Genomic DNA, 8,878 nt, shown 5'->3' with positions numbered 1-8,878 from the left:
TGTGCTGTCTCCTTCAGGGTTTGAGGGAAGATGTTTGACTTCCTGGTCTGTGTTGCCTCCTGGTGCCAGCCAGCCTACCTGTCCTGGGTGTGGCAGTTGGTGGGGAGGCCCAGCCCCTTCTCCACTGGAGTGGCTTCCAGATAGTGGCTGTGTGAGCCAGGCTAGACACAGGGCAAGAAGGCAGAAGTCCTCTCCGTACTTTTGAGCTTTCTTTAAGGTATAAATAGATTTTGGGTCAAACAGTTTTTACGTGGTAAGTCATTCCATATTTATAACAACTACAAGGTTTCCCTCCAGCACAATGCCTCTAATATTGGGTTAGCTGTGTGCTCAGGCATGAGGCCTTCCCACAGTGGTCACATTCATAAGGTTTTTCTCCAGTATGAATTCTCTGATGTCGAGTAAGATCTGTGTTCACAAAGAAGCCCTCCCCTTATTCTTTCTAGTAAGAATTCTCGGGGGGCAACAAGGTGGCACAGCGGATAGAGCACTGGTCCTGGAGTCAGAAGGACCTGAGTTCAAATCCAGCCTCAGACACTTGACATTTACTAGCTGTGTGACCCTTGGCAAGTCACTTAACCCCAATTGCCTCATTCCACCCCACCCCCCCAAAATTCTTTGATGTTCAGTAAGGTGTCTTCTAAGGCCAAAGGCTTTCCCACATTCATTACATTTATGAGATTTCTCTCCAATATGAATTAATTCTCTGGAGTTGAATGAGACTTCTCAGGTAGAAGGCCTTCATCCAGTCCTTCCATTCATTAGATTTCTCTCCAATGTGAACACTATGCCCTTTGGAGAGAGACCTTCCCACATTTATTGCATTCACAAAGATTCTTCTCACCATGAATCCTTGGGGGCATGAGTTGTATCTGAGAGGCTTAGAAGAAAGTAAGACCATTTGATCTGGCTAAACCAGCTTCTTTTCCACGTGTCTATGGGCTAGAAAACTCAATCCTGGCCATGTCAAGGCACACCCATGCTATCAGTATGTTCTAGAAGAGGCAGATTAAACATTTACGAAGGGCTTATTGTCTGACAAGCACTGTGCCGAGATATGTGTCGTAAAGTTTCATTCCATTTTGAAGGCTATACTCAGGGAGGGGGGAAGAACAAGGCCTTATAGGATGCAGTATGTGCACCTAAGGTTCCAGAGTCTATCACCTCTTAGTGCCCCCCCACCTCCTTTATGTTTTCTAAATTTGATTCTGTTCTCTATATATTTGAGAAATGAGGCCTTTAGGATAGAAATTTGCTGCAAATCTTTTTCACAGTTATAATTAGTGTATTTTCCTCCATCCTATTGTTCCCCCTGCTTATCCTACTCTTTCATTTCATAGTGTCCATTCTCAAGTATTTTGCTTCTGATTACCACTCCCCTAATCCACCCTCCTTTCTTTTTTTTAAAGTAATAAACATCTCTATTTATAGTTTTGAGTTCCAATTTTTGTCCCTCCTTTCCTCCTTCCCCTTCCCCCTCCCTGAGGTGGTAAGCAATCAGATATGGGTTATACATGTACAATTATGTAAAACATTACTATATTAGTCATTTTATACAAGAAAAGTTGAATAAAAGAAAAAAATGAAAGAAAGCGAAAAATAGCATCCATCAATATCAGTTCTTTCTTTGGAAGTGGATAGTATGCTTCATCAATAGTCCTGGGGCAGCTAGGTGGCACAGTGGATAAAGCACTGGCCCTGGATTCAAGAGTACCTGAGTTCAAATCTGGCCTCAGACACTTGACACTTACTAGCTGTGTGACCCTGGGCAAGTCACTTAACCCCCATTGCCCTGCAAAAAAACAAACAAAAAATCAATAGTCCTTTGGAATTGTCTTGGATCATTGTATTGTTAATAATGAAGTCATTCACACTTCATCAAATAATATTTCTATCTCTGTGCACAAAATTTTCTTGGTTCTGCTCACTTCACTGTACATCATTTCATACAAGTCTTTGCAGGCCTTTCTGAAATCATCCTGCTTTGTCGTTTCTTATAACACAATAATATTCCATCACCATCATAGACCACAGCTTGTCTAGCCACTCCCCAATGGATGGGCATTCCCTTAACTTCCAGTTCTTAGCCACCACAAAGAGAGCTGCTAGAAATGTTTTTGGTACAAATAGGTCTTTTACTCTTTTTATGGATGTCTTTGGGATATTGTGGTAAAAAAATGAAAACTTCTAACTAACATTTAAGAATTGGCTAAATAATAACTGAAGGATGCCAGTTTTTGAAGGACCGCCCTTTTGGGGAGGAGACCATGACAAACAGCTGTGCGTCTGCTAATGCTCGGGGAAAACGTGACCAAGCACTCCACTTCCGGGGTGTGAGTTTAAAAACGAGAGAAGGGAAGTGGTCTCTCTCGCTCTGCACACACACGCTGACTCAGGTTTGAAGGCATGGTCTGGTGATCGGCCTGGTCCTCCGTAACAGCACATGCTTGACACAGTTCTCAGCCTCAGAGATAGCTTTGGGATTTGGTGAGTTTTATAAGGAATATAGACTAAGCTTAGATCTGACTTTTATTTGTATTTCTACTTTCCTATTTCTCTAATCAGCATCACCTTGTTTGTTGGCTAATTAATTCCCAAACAATAAAAGCTAAGTAATCCATCTCTAACTAAAGCTCAGAGGCTTCTTTCTCTTACTGGTCTGGGAGATATATAAGGGAAAGGTTAAAGGGGAGTTTAATGCTCTTATATCCAATTTTAAATCTCACAATATAGACCTAGCAGTGGTATTGCTGGGTCAAAAGGTATGCACAGTGGAGGGCAGCTAGATGGCGCAGTAGTTAAAGCACCAGCCCTGGATTCAGGAGTTCCTGAGTTCAAATCTGGCCTCAGACACTTGACACTAGCTGTGTGACCCTGGGCAAGTCAGTTAACCCCCATTGCCCCCCCAAAATAAATAAATAAAAGGTATGCACAGTTCTATAGCCCTTTGGGCATAGTTCCAAATTGCTCTCCAGAATGGTTGGATCAGTTCACACCTCCACCAATAGTGGATTAGTATCCCAGTTTTCCTACAAAATGGAGGGGAATGTTTGAGAGTAAAGGTGAGTTCCTGTCGTTCCTCTGCCATCTTGACTCTGTCCTCCCAACATGCATTTGTTAAGCCCCTACTAGGTGCCAGTCCCTGGTATCTACCAGAAGCCAACAACTGTGAACAACACTTGACCCCACACTCCCAACTTGTCATGTTCATAGGTGAACAATGTCCAAGAACTATCCCCCTAAAGTGTAAGCTGGATATGGCAGATCTTCATTTACTCTAAGATCCACAGTTCCCCAAGAGATTTGGCCAGACTATCTACAGAGGAAAACTCAAGTGGATGAAGACTGGGATCTGTGGACCACCTGTAGTCTTCTTGTTGTCCCTCACACAGGACACTCCCCCATACCTGGCATGCAGTCCCTTATTACCTTCATCTCATGTCTTCTTCCTTAAAGATTCATATCAAATCCCATCTTTTGCAGGGGCACTTTTCCCAGTTCTCTCCTCCTCCTGTTAGTGCCCTCCCTCTGAGTTTAACTCTCATTTACACTGTATGATCTTGTATGTTCATCATTATTGTTAAGTTGTTTACCCCATTAGAATGAGTTAGTGTTCCCTTAAGACAGAGAATTTGACCTTTTTTTAATCCCGATGGCTTAGTACAATGCCTAGCACAGAGTAAGAGCTTAATTAATGTTTGACTATGAGTCCATAACAAATGGCTTCACATTTTAAAAAATTAAATAGGGCAGCTAGGTGGTACAGTGGATAAAGCACTGGCCCTGGATTCAGGAGGACCTGAATTCAAATCAGGCCTCAGACACTTGACACTTACTAGATGTGTGACTCTGGGCAAGTCACTTAGCCTCCACTGACCTGCAAAAAAAAAGAAGAGTCCAAGGATGGTTTTTCCGCAGGGAGAGCCCAGGCAAGAGTTGGTGCCATAAATCTGCAGAGGATCTAGTCAGCAGTGTTTCAGGATTTCCTCCAGGCCCATTTAGCGGCACAGGAATCACACCAAAGGAGGATGGTGGGAGTAATTCCAGGTCAGGGTTTGGCCAAGTTTAATCAGTGATAGAACAAAAAAGGTCAGAGATTCAAGCATAGAAGATCAAGTCGAGTTGAATTAGTTCACCAAAAGGTAGAGATAGGGAAGGGAAGTGTAGCCAGGGCAGGGATGATGACCTGGGAAAGAACTAGGAGGTGGAGAAATGCAGGTCATAGAGAGCAAGAACAACAGGGTGAGGAGTCACAGGGTAAAGGGTCATAACCCTATAATCATGATGAACATCCAAGTGGGTCATGGCCAGTTAAAGGGTGTAACCAATTGCTGTGTGGAGATGGGTTAGAAGTTGCAACAGTAGCTAAGGGGGTTGACAAAGATTAAAGAACCAGGTGATGTGATGGTCATCCATATGTATGTTACAGCTGGGGAGGAGAGAAAGACTGTGAGCTAGGCAGTGAACTCAGTAAGGAAGTTATGGATTGGGTGATGAATCTGGATAGCATGAACCTCAATTGAAGAGAGGTTGCTGAGTTGTTTTGGTTGGTAGAGGAAGACTCTGGAAGTGACAATGGAGAGTGAAGGGTACTCCATGTCCCCATCAAGACCATGCCTGGAGGTAATGAGTGATAGCACAGTCAGTAGTGGAGAGGGTGGTGATGGAACAGTGCGATCCTGAGGGAGCCAGGTCCCCATGAGGGCTAGAAGATGGAAGGAGTTTGAGAGGAAAACAAGTTTATTAACTATGGAGCAGAAACTCCAAAGGGTACAGTGGAAGGGGACAGCAGATACACAGTGGGGCATTGTGGGGGTAGGGTTGAGATGGATGGGAGTCAAATAATGTGCAAATGGGGTTGGGGGGGGTTGTAAAACAGCAGCCAGACATTCAGAATCATTGGGAAGTGCAAAGCACAAGAGCTTTATTTAGCATTTATTACAAGCTAGGCACTGTGCTTATTCCACATTGCTGATTATTCCTTCCTCTGGGTTCCTCTCTCCAACCTGACTCCCAGTCAAGAATGGGGCTAAAAGGGGGCAGCTAGGTAGTGCAGTGGATAAAGCACTGGCCTTGGATTCAGGAGGACCTGAGTTCAAATCCAGTCTCAGACACTTGACACTTAACTAGCTGTGTGACCCTGGGCAAGTCACTTAACCCTCATTGCCCTGCAAAAAACCAAAACCAAACAAAACAAAGAATTGGGCTGAAATACCACTTCTAGATCTATATCCCAAAGAGATCATAAAAAGGGAAAGGTAGATGAAAAAATCAAAGCTATCTATTGCCATATGAAAAAATGCTCTAATTCACTATTAATTAGAGAAATGCAAATTAAAACAACTCTGAGGTACGACCTGACACTTATCAGATTGGCTAATATGACAAAAAAGGAAAATAAATGTTGAAGAAGCTGTGGGAAATTTGGAACACTAATGCATTGTTGGTGGAACTGAGAACTGCTCCAACCATTCTGGAGAGCAATTTGGAACTATGCCCAAAGGGCTATAAAGCTGTGCATACCCTTTGACCTAGCAATACCACTATTAGGTCTTTTTCCCAGAGAGATCATAAAAAAGGGAAAAGGACCCACATGTACAAAAATATTTATAGCTGCTCTTTTTGTGGTGGCAAGGAATTCGAAATTGAGGGGCTGCCCATCAATTGGGAAATAGCTGAACAAACTGTGGTATATGAACGTAATGGAATACTATTGTGCTATAAGAAATGATGAGCAGGCAGATTTCAGAGAAACCTGGAAGGACTTACATGAACTGATGCTGAGTGAGATGAGCAAAACCAGGAGAACATTGTACACAGTATCAACAACATTGTGTGTTGATCAATTGTGATGGACTTGACTCTTCTCAGCTATACAATGGTCCAAGATAATTCCAAAGGACTCATGATGGAAAATGCTCTCCAAATCCAGAAAAAAAGAACTATGGAGGGGCAGCTAGGTGACGCAGTGGATAGAGCACCGGCCCTGGAGTCAGGAGTACCTGAGTTCAAATCCGGCCTCAGACACTTAACACTTACTAGCTGTGTGACCCTGGGCAAGTCACTTAACCCCAATTGCCTCACTTGAAAAAAAAAGAACTATGGAGTGACCATAAAGCAACAAAAACAAACAAAAAAGTTATACAGACCTCCCAGCTTGTCCACTGACAGATCATCTGTCATTATCTTGAAGAAGGGAGATACCAGGTGCTGCTGTCATGGTTCAAAGGCTGATTTCCTCTACTCTCAGACTCAGAAGAACTACAAATCCTTGGGGGCTCTCTTATCAGAGGCTGTTTCAGATATTCTCTGCTTATTCAGAGTTTCACCTTCTCCATGTAGTTAGAAAGCAAGGCAGCACTCCCTCAGTTTCTGGGAAGTTGAACCATCCTGGGGGAAATGAACCTGCCAGTTCCCACGGTTTATGGAGCCCTTTGAGAGAGTGGGACTTCCATGCCTGGTTGACTCTGTGTCAGAGAAGGATTAAGGAAGTTGCCAGAGTGGTTCCCAAAGTAGTTCTGGTTGGGTAAGATGCCCTGGAGGCTGGATCTCAGAAATCCCTGGACAGGAGAGCTCTCCCCATTCTGAGGGTGGCATTGGTTCATCACGGAGGTGAGACACATGACCCCAGTAATCCAGGACTTCATGATGCAGCTGTCAGCAGCATCCAACCTCTTTCCAAGACAGGGAGGGGGAAAGGGCCAATGTGCCAACTGGAGGCAGAGTGAGGACCATGTGAGATTGTTGGATGCTCTGGTTGGGCAGAAGTAGCTTCCTTGTTCTTAATTAGGGGGAATTTTATGGTCCACAGTCCAGATCAGCAATGGTATGACTCTCTAATGTCTACTGCCTTAATTTGACAGAGAGAATATGCTATATAGGCCTGACCAGTCTGATTTGGTAGTTCAGATTAACAAAACTAACAGTTGTACAGAAAATATAACCCTAACAAAAGTAAGTTCCCTTAGCCAGAGCAAGGAAAGGCTGTTCAAGAAGGGTAGAGTGTTGATTCAGCCAACAGTAGCTTTCCTGACTTGCAGTCGGTTGGCTGTGGTGGTTTGCTGGTCTGCTGGTCAGAAGCCTGAGGGAGGAGCTGCTGCCTCTTTCTGAGCTGACTATTTATACTCTGGCCACCAGCAAGTTACAATGATGGCCTGAGCCTTATTCCCCTGAGCCAATTAGTCTGCAATGGAAAGGTCTTAAGATCTTGGTGTCTCTGATGAATGCTAACCTGCCCACAAACAAATGTAGCTGGAGGCATCAATTTCTTTTTCTTTTTGAGGCTTAGATGCATTGGTCCTGATGCCAAAGAGGAGGACCTCTGATTGTTCGGTCATTCTCAAGTTCCAGATCAATCAACCAGACCCTTGGCTACAAGAAATGGTATAGATGGAGATCTTACCCAACCTGATCCTTGAGCCTCTCTTACACACCAGCCTTTTGACTTGCAGCTCAGTCCCCTAAGAGGCCTTGCCAGGAGTACGGGATCCGATGTACAGTTTTACCTGTCTCATGATGGGACCCGGCAAAATGGTATTCCTTAGAAACCAGAGCCTTGAAGCAGGGACCAACTGAGGCAGTGGAGGAGGTAGGATGTTTTGGCTGAGATTGGAGGCCACAGCCACTAAAGTCTATTCATGAATATTATTAACACCAGAGGGACTGGGGTGAGGGTCATCTTGGAAGTACCATTTCCATTTAAAGAAGTCTCGGGGCAGCTAGGTGGTGCAGTGGATAGAGCACTGGCCCTGGAGTCAGGAGTACCTGAGTTCAAATCCAGCCTCAGACACTTAACACGTACTAGCTGTGTGGCCCTGGGCAAGTCACTTAACCCCAATTGCCTCACTAAAAAAAAAAAAAGTCTCCAGGGCCCTACCATCTTGTCAGAACTACCTTTCCTTACTCAATTCACAACAGGCAACTTCTGATGAAGGGTGTTGGCCTCACCCTGCATTATCCACTTAGTAGCTAGGGTCCAGTAATAGCTGAACAACTACTTCTCAAAAGTAGTCTAGAGAGGCCACTTTGGGGAGCTCACAGCTGCAAAAGCCTGATGGTCACTTGGTTTGGCCACTCATAGATAGCTTCCATAGACTCCATTCAGCTTGCTCTTGATAGAGATCTCTAAAAGCATAAAGGCTCGGTGGGGGTAAGACTATTGGATGGCCCACTTTAGTCCTTTCAGGGCTATATTCTGTTCTGGGCCCCAATAAAAAGGGAAGACTTAGAGGTGTTTCAGTAAATGGGAGGGCACCAAAAAACTTAGGTGGGTAGTGTGGATTTTCAAAAAACTTGAATAAGTGTTAGGGCTTCCCTTTCAAACAATGGAAAAACAAATGGCAATAGCTCATTTTGGAGTGTCTACATTAATGGGGTTCCCCTTATCTATGATATTCCCCCAAATTTGATAGCTGGCTAGATTCTGGCTTGCCTAAGAGTTGATTTACCACATCCTTCTCTCATGTGGGCTCTCATACAATCCAGGGGTTCTGCTACCATGCCCTTGGCAAGCTTGATAAACATTATGTCACCAATTTAGTGTTATATATCAATACCCTCACAAAATGAGGCTTTGTTCCACTTTTTGAACCAGATTATGGCAGTATATATAATGGAGAGCTCAAGTGGCTCTGGGGGCAGATGATAAAAGGTATACTGAACTCCTTCCTAGGTGAAAGGAAACTGCTTCTGATTACTCTCAGCTCCAGGAAAAAAGAAAAAGACATTAGTGAGGTCAACAAACCACTCACCCACTCCATAACACTAACTAGGTAAGAGATGGCCTCAACCACTGGCATGACCATTTTGTTCTGTTCCATTTAGCCCACTATAAAATTCCAGGTGCTGCCTGCATTTCTCATTGATCAGAGTGAGTGTG

The sequence above is a fragment of the Dromiciops gliroides genome, chromosome 4, assembly GCF_019393635.1.
Source record: "Dromiciops gliroides isolate mDroGli1 chromosome 4, mDroGli1.pri, whole genome shotgun sequence".
Lineage (NCBI taxonomy): Eukaryota > Metazoa > Chordata > Mammalia > Microbiotheria > Microbiotheriidae > Dromiciops > Dromiciops gliroides.
Note: the sequence above shows the minus strand (reverse complement) of the source record.